The following is a 14051-nucleotide window of genomic DNA, read 5'->3' as shown; positions in this document are numbered from 1 at the left end:
TGTAGTATAGTTTGCAAATATTTTTTCCCATTCTGTTGGTTGCCTCTTCACTTTCCTGACTGTTTCTTTTGAAGTACAGAAACTTCTCAATTTGATGCAATCCCAAAAGTTAATTTTGGTTTTCACTGCCTGTGCTGTTGGAGTATTTTCCAGGAAGTCTTTGCCTGTGCCTATATCTTGCAGGGTTTCTCCAATGCTCTCTAATAATTTGATGGTTTCGGGTCGTAGGTTTAAGTCTTTAATCCATGTTGAGTGAATTTTTGTGTAAGGTGATAGGTATGGGTCTTGCTTCAAGCTTCTGCATGTGGAAATCCAATTTTCCCAGCACCATTTATTGAATAGGCTGTCCTTATTCCAGGGTTTAGATTTGGATCTTTGGTCAAATATAAGTTGGCTGTAGATGTTTGGATTGATTTCTGGTGTTTCTATTCTGTTCCATTGGTCTATCCATCTGTTTCTGTACCAGTACCATGCTGTTTTGATAACAACTGCCCTGTAGTATGTCCTAAAATCAGGTATTGTGATGCCTCCGGCTTTGTTTTTGTTGTACAGGATTGCTTTGGCTATTCGAGGTCTTCTGTGTCTCCATATGAATTTCAGCATCATTTTTTCCAGATCTGAGAAGAAGGTCTTTGGGATCTTGATGGGTATTGCATTGAATGTATAAATTGTTTTTGGGAGAATAGACATTTTGATGATATTGATTCTTCCAATCCATGAGCATGGAAGATTTCTCCATTTTTTGGTATCCTCTTCTATTTCTTTCTGTAAGGTTTTGTAGTTTTCATCGTAGAGATCTTTAACGTCTTTGGTTAAGTTTATTCCAAGGTATTTGATTGTTTTTGTAGCTATTGTGAATGGGATTGATTTTAGAAGTTCTTCCTCGGCCGTGGCATTGCCTGTGTATACAAAGGCTGTTGATTTTTGTGCATTGATTTTATATCCTGCTACTTTGCCAAACTCTTCGATGAGTTCCAGCAGTCTCTTAGTAGAGTTCTTTGGGTCCCCTAAATAAAGAATCATATCATCTGCAAAGAGGGATAGTTTGAGTTCTTCCTTCCCGATTTGTATCCCTTTAATTTCTTTTTCTTGCCTAATAGCTCTGGCCAAAACTTCCAGAACTATATTGAATAGCAGTGGTGAGAGAGGACATCCCTGTCTGGTACCAGATTTCAGTGGAAATGCTTCCAACTTTTCCCCATTCAATAGGATGTTGGCCGTGGGTTTTTCATATATTGCTTTGATTGTATTAAGGAATGTTCCTTCCATACCCAGTTTGCTTAGAGTTTTCATCATGAAAGGGTGTTGTATTTTATCAAATGCTTTCTCTGCGTCTATTGAGAGAATCATATGGTTTTTCTTCTGCAGTCTGTTAATGTAGTGTATTACGTTGATTGTTTTGCGAATGTTGAACCATCCCTGCATACCGGGGATGAATCCCACTTGGTCTGGGTGGATGATCTTTCTGATGTGTTGTTGCATTCTATTGGCCAGAATTTTATTGAGGATTTTTGCATCTATGTTCATCAGGGATATTGGTCTGTAATTCTCTTTCAATGTTGCGTCTCTTTCTGGCTTAGGAATTAAGGTGATGGTGGCTTCATAGAAAGAATTTGGGAGGATTCCCTCTTTTTCGATTGCTCTAAATAGTTTGAGGAGAATTGGAGTTAGTTCTTCTCTAAATGTCTGGTAGAACTCGGCAGTGAATCCATCTGGTCCTGGGCTTTTCTTTGTTGGGAGGGCCTTTATTACTGTTTCAATTTCTGTGTCAGTTATTGGTCTGTTTAGGTTTTCTATGTCTTCCTGGCTCAATTTTGGGAGGTTATATGTGTCCAAAAATCTTTCCATTTCTGATAGATTTCCCTGTTTGCTGGCATACAAGTCCTTGTAGTAATTTCTGATGATTCTTTTTATTTCTGTGGCATCTGTTGTTATGTTTCCCATTTCATCTCTGATCCTATTGATTTGGGTCTTTTCTCTTCTTTTTTTAGTTAGTTGGGCCAATGGGGTGTCAATTTTGTTTATTTTTTCAAAAAACCAGCTCCTCGTTTGGCTGATTTTTTGTAATGTTTTTTTGGATTCAATCCTGTTGATTTCTTCTCTGATTTTAATTATTTCTCTTCTCCTACTGGGTTTAGGTTTGGTTTGCTGCAGATTTTCTAGATCCTTGAGGTGACTTGAAAGCTCATCTATTTGGTGCCTTTCCAATTTCTTGATGTAGGCACCTATTGATATAAACTTTCCTCTTAACACTGCTTTTGTTGTATCCCATAGGTTTTGGTATGTTGTGCTGTTATCCTCATTTATTTCCAGAAAATTTTTGATTTCTCTTTTAATTTCTTCTATGACCCATTGTTCATTCAGGAGCATGTTGTTCAATCTCCATGTGTTTGCTCGTGCTCTAGGGATTCCTGAGTTGCCAATTTCCAATTTCATTCCTTTATGGTCTGAGAAGCTGCATGGTACGATTCTAATTTTTTTGAATTTGCTGAGACTTGCTTTATGGCCTAGTATGTGGTCAATCCTAGAGAGGGTTCCATGTACTGCTGAGAAGAATGTAAAGTCCTTAGATGTAGGATGAAATGTTCTGTAGATATCTGTTAGATCCATTTGGGCTATAGTGTCATTTAAATCTACTGTCTCCTTGTTGATCTTCTGTCCTGATGATCTGTCTATCTCTGAGAGTGGAGTATTGAAGTCCCCCAGTACTATTGTATTGGGGTCTAAGTCTCCCTTTAAGTCCCTTAACAAGTCTTTTAAATAAGCTGGTGCCCTGTAATTAGGTGCATATACATTGATAATCGTTATATCTTCCTGTTGAATGGATCCCTTAATCATTATATAGTGCCCCTCTTTGTCTCTCCTAACAGTTTTTGTGGTAAAGTTTATGTTGTCTGATATTAAGATGGCTACGCCCGCTCTCTTTTCATTTCTGTTGGCATGGTATATCTTTTTCCAGCCCTTCACTCTCAGCTTGTATGGATCATTGTTGGATAGATGGGTTTCTTGTAGGCAGCAAAAGGATGGGTTTTGTTCCTTGACCCAATCCGCCAATCGGTGTCTTTTAACTGGACAGTTCAAGCCATTAACATTCAATGTGACTATTGAGAAGGAGTAACTTTGCCCTGCCATTTGCCAAAGATATTTTCTGATATCTGGTTTGAGATTCCTGTGATCTTTTGCTGTGAGGTTTCCTTCCTTTACCTTCTTTCATATTGGTGACCGTGTTTCTGTGTTTCTGTATGTAACACATCTTTAAGCATCTTTTGCAGGGCTGGACGAGTGGCGACAAATTCTTTCAATTTCTGTTTGCTGTGAAAGGTCTTAATTTCACCTTCATTCACAAATGAGAGCTTTGCAGGATATAATATTCTGGGCTGGCAGTTTTTCTCTCTTAGTACCTGGGCTATATCTCGCCATTCTCTCCTGGCTTGTAGGGTTTCTGATGAGAAATCAGCTGTAAGTCTAATTGGAGATCCTCTGAGAGTAATCTGGCGTTTCTCTCTTGCACATTTTAGGATCTTTTCTTTATGTTTCACTGTGGTGAGTTTGATTACGACGTGTCGTGGTGAGGATCTCTTTTGATCATGTTTATTAGGGGTTCTCTGAGCTTCCTGTACTAGGATGTCTCTGTCCTTCTCCAAACCTGGGAAATTTTCTGCTAGTATCTCACTAAAAAGGCCTTCTAATCCTTTCTCCCTTTCCATGCCTTCAGGAACTCCTAGAACCCGAATGTTGGTTTTTTTAATAGTATCCTGTAGATTCCTGACAGTGTTTTTTAGATTTCTAATTTCTTCTTCTTTTCTTTGATTTGACTGTTTCCTTTCCTGTTCTCTGTCTTCTAATTCCGATATTCTCTCTTCTGCTTCACCCATTCTGTTTTTAAGGCTCTCTAATGTGTTTGCCATTTGATCCATTGTGTTCTTCATTTCATTGTGGTTTTTTGTCACTATCGAGAATTCCTGTTCCATTAGTTTTTTCATTTCATTTTGATTCCTCCTTAATATTTCATTTTCACGGGAGAGATTTTCTATCTTGTCCATTAAGGATTTCTGTAGTTCAAGAATTTGTTTTTGAGAACTTCTTAATGTTCTTATCAATTTTTTGAAATCTGCTTCTTGCAGTTCCTCTATGTCTTCATCTTCATAATCTTGCATTGGCGTGTCCTGTTCACTTGGGGGCGTCATAGTGCCTTCCTTGTTCTTGGTACCTCCGCTTCTATGTTTCTTGCTTGGCATGTTAGAGATAATTTGTGGTGTTTTTGTTTTTGTTTTTTTTTTTTTCTCTCGTTATACTATGCCTCTAAGTGAGCTGTCTGCTTTGTTGGAGCCTTTGGGGCTGTGATGGGTGTGGCCAGAGAGCTATGCTTGTTTCTTGAGGTTTAAGGCTGTGTAAAAGCGCGCTGGGTAGATTTTGCGGGTCGTCTCCCGCAGTTGGTTATCTGGAAGCGTTTCTTCTGCAGTTTTTTCCTTGAATCTTTTCCTGAAGCCTTGTCTCAGCTGGTGATCCAAGACACCACCTGGGGCTTCTCCCGTGATCTTCCTCTTTAGGCGCTGTCGCCTAGGGCCAGCCGGGCCACAGGATCGCTGCGGCCACCGCTGTCACCACCGCCGCTGTAGTACCTGCGCGCGCTCCCCGGGACTGGGGCGGTGGAGGGAGGCGCTCGGGAGGCCCCCGCCGCCGCCGCCGCCGCTGCAGTGCCCGCGCACGCTCCCCGGGGCTGTGACCGTGGAGAGAGGCGGTCAGGGCGCCGCCGCCGCTGCCGCTGCCGCCGCTGCAGTGCCCGCGCGCGCTCCCCGAGGCTGGGACCGTGGAGAGAGGCGGTCAGGGCGCCGCCGCCGCCGCCGCCGCCTCCTCCGCCGCCGCCGCTGCAGTGCCCGCGCGCGTTCCCCGGGGCTGGGACCGTGGAGAGAGGCGGTCAGGGCGCCGCCGTCGCTGCCGCTGCCGCCGCCGCTGCAGTGCCCGCGCGCGCTCCCCGGGGCTGGGACCGTGGAGAGAGGCGGTCAGGGCGCCGCCGCCGCCGCCGCCGCCTCCGCCGCCGCCGTTGCAGTGCCCGCGCGCGCTCCCCGGGGCTGGGACCGTGGAGAGAGGCGGTCAGGGCGCCGCCGCCGCCGCCGCTGCCGCCGCCGCCGCCGCCGCCGCGGCAGAGCTGCAGACGGAGGCGGGAGGAGGAGAGTTTCTGAGGCTTTTGTCTTACCCCGGTTCCCGCGCCGGCAAGACTCTGTGGCTCGGTTCTCGCGGTTGGGTTTCCACGCAGTGGGCTCTCAGTAGATCCTCTGTGTCCCGTCCACTCGATCCGGAGGCGTCTCCTCTGTAGTTTTTTTCTTGAGTCTTTTCCTAAGGCTACAGTAATTCCACTTTTATGAAACTTTATTTTCGCAGACTAATGGCGCACGTCCTCACTATCCGCCATCTTGGCTCCGCCCCCCTCATTATCATGCTTTATAACATATATGTTACAAATCACTCTACAACTGTTTAGCTTAATTTTACTTATAGGGAGTATTTATCACAAATTCACAGTAAACCAAGGTGATTATTTGATAAAGGCTATATAGGACTGCTGTCATCTGGGTTCACTTACTCTTGAGTGAAGTCAACTGGCAGATCAGTTGAGGATGGCTGGTCAACAATGACCTCATTTACAAGTTCAGTACTTAGCAATTGAAAGGGCTAAATGGGTTACATATATTATCAGTGTCCAACAGGCTAGCCTCAGCTTGATTGTATGACAGCGGTAAAGTTAGAAGACAGGACAGAAATGAGCAGCCCTAAGGTCCAAGTCTGAAAATTAGATTATAAATCACTTCCTCCAAAATCTCTTGGTCAACGCAAATCTTAAGGATAGCATAGATTCAAGGAGTGGGTAAATACATTCACTCCACATATTTATAAGACAAGCTGAAAGTCATATTAAAAAGGATATTGATTCAACAAAGCATGGAGAAACTGAGGTCACTTTGCAATCAACTTCAGACAATCTTTTTGAAATAATAATTTAAATACTAAAATTTTGAAAATTATCCACTAAAGTGACAGATTACACCCTGGGGTTAGGATTATGGAAGTATTTTTATTTCCTAATAAAAAGTGAGAAAACATCATGCTGAGTGAATTAAGCCAGTCCCAAAGAGAAAAATATCATTTGTTTTCCCTGATCGGTGACAACTAACTGAGCACCAAAGGGGAAATCTGTTGAAGTGAAATGGACACTATAAGAAACAATGACCTGATCAACTCTTGTCCTGATTGTAGATGTACAATGTAATACTTTATCCATTATAGTATTTTGTTGTTGTTTTTGATGTTCTAGTACTATTGTTTGAACTCTGTAATTAACACACAAGTATTCTTAGGTGTTTAAATTTTAACTGAAAAGTAATCCCTGTTAAATATAAGAGTGGGAAAAAGAGAGGGAGGAGATGTACAATTTGGAACATGCTCAATCAGACTTACCCTGGATGGTGGAGTTGGAAACGTGCCAGGGGATTCCAATGCAATCCCATCAAGGTGGCATGTACCAATGCCATCTCACTAGTCCAAGTGATCCATTTCAGTTCAGAATTGATGACTCTGATAGGTCTAAGAGTCAGAGGAATCACACAAACAAGACTAGTGTCTGCTAATACTAACTGATAGAATCAAAAAGTGAGAGAACGATCCAACATGGGAAGTGGGATACACAGCAGACTCATAGAATGGCAGATGTCCTAAACAACACTCTGGCCTCAGAATCAGCCCTTAAGGCATTCGGATCTGGCTGAAGAGCCCATGAGAGTATTGTAGGCATGGAAAGACAAGACACTCTGGAAAAAAAAAAAAGAAGAAGACCTAAATGAAAGGTCTCTGTGAGTGAGATCCCAGTGGAAAGAACGGGGCCATCAAAGAAGGAGGTACTTTTCTCTGAAGGGAGGAGAGAACTTGCACTTTGACTATGACCCTATTGGAATAAGATCAAAGTCAGCGAACCCTAAAAGCTTCCATAGCCTTGGCAACTCATGACTAGAGCCTAGGGAGATTACTGATGCCATAAACAAGAGTGTCAAATTGTTAAATCAACAACAGGAGTCACTGTGTACTTACATCTCATGTGGGATCTGTCCTTAATGTGTTGTCCAATGTGAAGTGATGCTATAACTAGTACTAAAACAGTATTTTTACACTTTGTGTTTCTGTGTGGGTGCAAACTGATGAAATCTTTACTTAGTATATATTGAATCGATCTTCTGTATATAAAGATAATTCAAAATGAAAAAAAAAACCTGGTGTTGAATTGGAAATTGCATAGAAAATTAATTAATTTTTAAAAAATATTATGTGGGATCTCTGTTTTTAATGTGCTGTATACTGTTATTTAATGCTATTGACTAGTACTCCAACAGTGTTTTTTCACTTTGTGTTGCTATGTGGGGACAAACTGTTGAAATCTTTGCTTGATATATACTAAACTGATCTTCTGTATATAAAGAGAATTGAAAATGAATCTTGATGTGAATGGAAGGGGAGAGGGAGCGGGAAAGGGGAGAGTTGCGGGTGGGAGGGAAGTTGTGGGGGGGGGGGAAGCCATTGTAATCCATGAGCTGTATTTTGGAAATTTATAATCATTAAAAATAAAAAAAGTGAAGATCAGCCAAATGAAAATAAGCAAAGGCTATTCTTTTCATAGCTTGTAATAGCAAGGGAGACAGCCACCATCACATGTGTTTTGGCAGAGATGCAAAGAATGGAGAAGAATGAGAATACCTTGTAGGGAAGAATGAGAATACCTAAAGGGAAAGCATCAGGCAGATTGAAGACTGTTATAGAAAAGTTAAAGGCCAGTTAACTAAAAGTGTGGCATCATGTGGGACTGGTTAGGAGTACATCTTGGGCTTACTCTTTTTCATTCTAACGTGAAAGTGGGGACAAAAATTAGAAAGGTATCAGTTGTTAATTGTATCCTGGCTGTTTGTAGATTACTGTTATGGAGATTATTATTTGACATTTTCAACCCATTGCCTGATATCCTACAACTCTTACTTTTAGATAGCAGGCTAGATTTTTCAGCAGGTTGCTGTAGTTCTTGGGTTGGTTTCCTGGCATGGTTACTGCAGATTTTGGGTCAGGGTTTCTTTATGTATATGGCCTAGTCATTGTCCATTTGCATAGCAGTCTGTAATAATTTTAATTAATTTATTTTATCTGAAAGATAAAGAGAAAGAGTTCTCCCATAAATTGGTTCACTCCCCAAATGCTTGCAACTTCTGGGGGCTGAGCCAAACTGGAGCCAGGAAATCAGTGCAGGTCTTCCACCTACATGGCAGGGACCCATCTACTTAAATCATAACCTGCTGCCTGTACATGTTATCAGGAAGCTGAAATCAGGAGCAGGGCAAGCACTCGAACCCAGGCACTCTTATATTATATGGGGGATGTGGGAATCCCTGGTGGTATCTTAACCACTGTGCCAAACATATGTTCCTCTACTATCTTAAAAAATAATTTTAAGGATTTATAATAAATGTGTAATAACATTGAAAAAAGAAAAATACGAATGGAGTTTAAGAATAAGTGCTGGATGGGGCCCCTGCTGTGGCTCAACTGGTTAACTGGAATCTCAAATAGATGCTGGTTTGAGTCCTGACTGCTCCAATTCTGATCCAGCTCCCTGCTAATGCACCTGGTGAAGCAATAGAAAATGACCCAAATTATTGGCCTCCTGAACCCATGTGCAAGGCCTGAAAGAGGCTCCTGGCTTCGGCCTGGCCCAACTCTGGTTGTTGGGGCCATTTAGGGAATGAACTAATGGGTAGAAGATCAATCTCAGTCTCTCTCTCTCTCTCTCTGTCTCTCTCTCTCTCTCTCTCTCCCTCCTTCTCTCCTTCTCTCCCTTTCTCTCTCTAACTCTGCCTTTCAGATAAATAAATCCATAAAAAAGAGATGTCCTAATATCTCTTTTAAAAAAGTAAGTGTAAGTACTGACTATAATTTTTAAAAGTACTTGTTATGCATAAGACTATGCTTTGAGGGAAAATACATTGGTGGATAAGAATGAGATAAGAAGATGGAACAAAAATGGCAGGGAAGAGGGTACAGAAAGACAAAATGACAAAGGGGCCAGCGCTGTAGCGCAGCAGGTTAAAGCCCTGGCCTGAAGCACAGGCATCCCATATGGGCGCTGGTTCAAGAGCCCGGCTGCCCCACTTCCGGTCCAGCTCTCAGCTATTGCCTGGGTTAGCAGTAGAGGATGGCCCAAGTCCTTGGGCCCATGCACCCACATCAGAGACCCAGAAGAAGCTCCTGGCTCTTGGCCTCAGATCGGCGCAGCTCCGGCCTTTCCAGCCATCTGGGGAGTGAATCAGTGGATAGAAGATCTCTCTCACTGTCTCTACCTCTCTCTGTAACTCTGTCTTTCAAATAAATAAAATAAATCTTAAAAAAAAAGACGGAAAGAGACCAAAGAAGACAAATAAGAATATTATGACATACAAGAAAAATAAGAGTAGGAGGAACTATGGTTGAAATTTATACAGTTGCCTCCAGCAAATTCCTTCTTGAAAGCAAAATTATTCTCAAAGTTCTTTCTTATCATATATTTTTAATTTTAAAAAATAGGTAAAAATAAACTTTATTTGGTACAGAAAGATATAGGGTGCTCATTTTTTCCTAAAATAAACTTGACTTTCATGGAAGAAGCAACTCATCCAAAAAAAGGCAATGTAAGAAAATGTCAGGGAAAAGGAAAAAAAAAACTTTATTGCCCAGAGCAGAGCAGATTTGATTTTGCTGGATGTTATAGAGGCATGCTGTGTGCTTTCAAAATGGAGGCAAGGCCCTGCTACATTTGGTATAAGAATGGGATAAAAATCACAATTTATTTATAAGGAGGAACTTTCCCAAAGACATGAAGAATTACAATAGAAGAAAACTCAGATTTCTTTTTTGTTTTTTATTTTTTTGCAAGAGGAATCTCTTCTCAGACAACCCATCTGTAAAATGTAATTTAAATAAATGAACCTGTCCAAAGTTTTATGAATTCCAAAGAAAATAAAGCATTTGAAATCCTTATTCCTATAATTCAACATCTGTTGTTTTGCTTTTCACTTTTTCATGGATACAGGAAAACTTTCACTTCTGGGCTGAATGAAACATTGCATAACAAAATTTTTATAGGAATATTTTAAAATACTTAAATGACTGGGCTATAAAGTGAGGAATTCTAAATTAATTTGGGATGTGACTACAATGTGTTACTTTATTTCTCCCATTTTTTTGCCTTGAAAAATAGCTTTGATCATCTTTGACTTCAGTATTCCATGATCTTCTTTCTGTAATGTTCCAAAAAATGTTTAGCTTGGCTACTAAAATGTGAGGTTGAATTTATGGGTTTTGCTTGGCTACTAATCTTCATTTGAAATGCAAATTTATGTCTGGCTATGGTAGTTTGGGAGGGGTGTTAAGGCGAGGAGAGTGGAATACATTCTAGGTAAAATATAGGAGCTTTCAAAAAACATAATAAAGCAGCAATTATCCCAAGAATTCTTACAGTATGTATTTTCTTACATGGTATTTTTAAAAATATATTGTTTGATATTGTAGTTAGTTGTGTACTTACTAACCTACAAACTTCAAGAAGGAAGATTACACTTTGTACCTAGAAAATGGTATGGAACACCAACACAAAGGAAACCCAGAAAATGTTTGTTGAATGAAGACAGAAAGTAGTAGGAAAGGAATGGTAGGAAGGAAAAAGAGAGGGAGGGAAGAAAGGGGAGAAAGAAATAGGGAGAGTAGAGAAGAAACTGACAGGTATACCCACATGGAGATAGTCTGCTATACCTAATATCAATATTCTCTTAATAAAAGCATAAATTGAAGGTAGAAGATGCAGTTCTCCCTCTTTCTTCGATATATTTTGTCTCCTACTTCTGTTCCAGTTATCAATCAACAAGTAATCAAATAATACAAGCAATGGATAATCGTTAACCAAAATTCTCTTTAAAACCCTTAGTAACTTTTTCTCATAGAATTGTTTCTAATATGAGTACACTTTGAGATGTTCATGGAAATGAACTTTTGATGCAAAAAATAAGAAATTCATGCATAATTGTTTCATAATGCACATTTCCATGAAGGCTTTTAGTGACTCTCCTATAATGACTCTTTGTTTAAATTGTAAGTTACTTCTTCTCTGTATCAGTCCACATTGAACTCTGCCTACTTTAAGGGGTTTATACTTTATACCACATATTTACACTTCAGATAAAAACTCCATGTTGTATTTTATGCCACTATTTTCTATCCATCAAAATATATTGTTGGCTGGCGCCGCGGCTCACTTAGCTAATCCTCTGCCTGCGGCACCGGCACCCCAGATTCTAGTCCCGGTTGGGGCGCCAGATTCTGTCCCAGTTGCTCCTCTTCCAGTCCAGCTCTCTGCTGTGGCCTGGGAAAGCAGTGGAGCATGGCCCAAGTGCTTGGGCCCTGCACCCGCATGGGAGACCAGGAGGAAGCACCTGGCTCCTGCCTTAGGATTGGCACAGTGCGCTTGCCGTAGCGGCCATTTTGGGGGGGTTAACCAACTGAAGGAAGACCTTTCTCTCTCTCTCTCTCACTGTCTAACTCTGCCTGTTCAAAAAAAAATAATATATATATATATATATATATATATAGTAAACTTCTTGAAAGATGGCAGATGACAGCATTCTTTATTTTCTTCATATCACTCAGAGAGATTCCTTGCATTTAAAGGCCATCCAGTACATATTTTTTTAGTTAAAACAATATGGAATCAGAATCCTATTTCTGCTAATATTGACTATCCCTATTCTTTTTTTAATTTAAGATTTATTATTTATTTACAAGGCAACTTACAGAGGGGCAGAGACAGTGAGAGAGTGAGAGAGAGAGAAAGAGAGGTCTTCCACCTGCTGGTTCACTGGCCAGGTGGCTGCAATGGCCGTTGCTGTGCCAATCTGAATCCAGGAGCCAGGAGCGCTTCTAGGTCTCCCATGTGGGTTCAGGGGTCGAAGGGATTAGGCCATCTTCTACTGCTTTCCCAGGCCACAGCAGAGAGCTGGATGGAAGTGGAGCAGGCAGGACTCTAGCTGTCACCCATATGGGGTGCTCGCAGCGCAAGTGGCGGCTTTACTCCCTACGCCACAGCGCTGGCCCCTATCCCCATTATTTCACGTCCTTCCCTTCTTACTAAAATCCTTGGACATTGCAATAAAGCAAGCATAGGAAGACTCTGTAAAGGTTAAAAAGAAAAGATGGGCTATATGGGGACATTAGAGCTTAAGAAAGGACATGGTTGTGAGTTCCCTGGGTTTCCTTATTGCCCCCCAAATATTAAGGACACAGTGCAATAGAATCCTTCAATCTGGAAATGCCAACAGGCATAAACAAGAAAGAAATCTCTAAGAAAATTATGTTCCTCCGAGAGAGAGAGAGAGAGAGAGAGAGAGAGAGAGAAAAGAGAAGAAAAAGAAAAAAGCATGGCCTAAAAACAGAAAACTCCTGGAAATTCTCACATAAAGCAGGAAAACACCAACAGAAAAACCCTACCCTAATCCATGGTTTCAGTAATGCTGATTGGGTAGTAAAGAAGTTGGAAGTCTTTACTCTCATTGTTAGAAACTAAAAAAGCTGAAAAAAACGAAAACCTGTGATTGTTTTTGAGCTCATCAGAGAGCCAAGTAACAGGAAAAAAATGCCTGCTTAAAGTCTGGGTAGGTGGATTAATGTAGAGAGCCAGCTCTGAGATCTGCTTACCAGTTCTTCTCAAAATCTTTCTAAAAATTGAAGAGAAACACTTCCTTACTCATTCTATGCTGATAGAAATATCCTGAAAACAAAACTAGATAAAAATATTACATGAAATCATAGTTTAATATCCCTTATGAATATAGATGTAAAATATTAAAATAAATATTAGCAAATATAATTCAACAGCATCTTACAAAGATTATTTCTCATAACCAGGTGGGATTTATCCCAGGATCCAAGGATGATTCAGTACAAAAAAATGTAGTCAAAGTAATGTGCTACAGTAATCAAAAAGGGAAAAAATTATACATGTCCACCAGAGTTAACTCGGAAAAGTCACTTGACAAAACCCAGTGAACGACCTTTAATGATTAAAAAAAAACTCAGAAAACTAGAATAGAGGAAAAATTCTCAACACAATGAAGGATATTTATGAACCACTCATCAAAAACATCAAAAACTTCAAACTTACTGGTGAAAGAGTAGGATGAGGAAGAAAACTCTTCTTAGATCACACCACTACAGACCTATTGAAATGACTAATTTTAAAAAGAGGATGATAACAAGTATTCCTGTGGATATAAAGAAATTGAAACCATCTTGCAATCCTGGTGGAAATGTAAAATGGTGCAGCCAGTTCAAAATTTGCTACAAGGCTACAGGAATTCAAACAATTTGGTTCTAGTGTAAGGACAGATTTAAAGACTAATGGGATAGAATAAAAATCTTCAAAACAAATCTTAGCAGAATGATTTTTGAAAGGATGCTGTGACCATCCATTTGAGAAAGGACAGTCTTTTTAAGAAATGGTGCTGTGAAAACTGTATACTATGTCTACTTGCAAAAGAATGAAATCAGACCCTTATTTTATATCACATACAGAAGTGACTCAAAGTGGATCAAAAACTTAGAAGTGAAACAACAAATCTATAGAATTGTTAAAAGAAAATATTGAAGAAAACCTTCATGGCATCTTGTTTGATAGCAGTTCATGGATATGACAACAAAAGCAAATGCAAACATAAAACTGGTATCTCATCAAACATATTATCAAAAATGTGAAATGGCAAAATATAGAATGACAAAATATTTGCAAGTGATTTATCTGACAAAGGATTAGTATCTACAATTCCTGTAACTCTAACAACTAAAAAATTCCCAAGAACCTCGTTTGAAAAAGAACATAAGGACATACACAGCCCTTGCTCCAAAGAAGATTTACAAATAGTAAGTACGTGAAACTATGTTTTCCATCATTAGGCATTATGGAAAAATGAATCAAAAGCACAAGAAGGTACCATTTC

This window comes from Lepus europaeus, chromosome X (genome assembly GCF_033115175.1).
Source record: "Lepus europaeus isolate LE1 chromosome X, mLepTim1.pri, whole genome shotgun sequence".
NCBI classification, from domain to species: domain Eukaryota; kingdom Metazoa; phylum Chordata; class Mammalia; order Lagomorpha; family Leporidae; genus Lepus; species Lepus europaeus.
The sequence above is the reverse complement of the archived record's forward strand: the minus strand, read 5'-3'. Positions refer to the sequence as shown.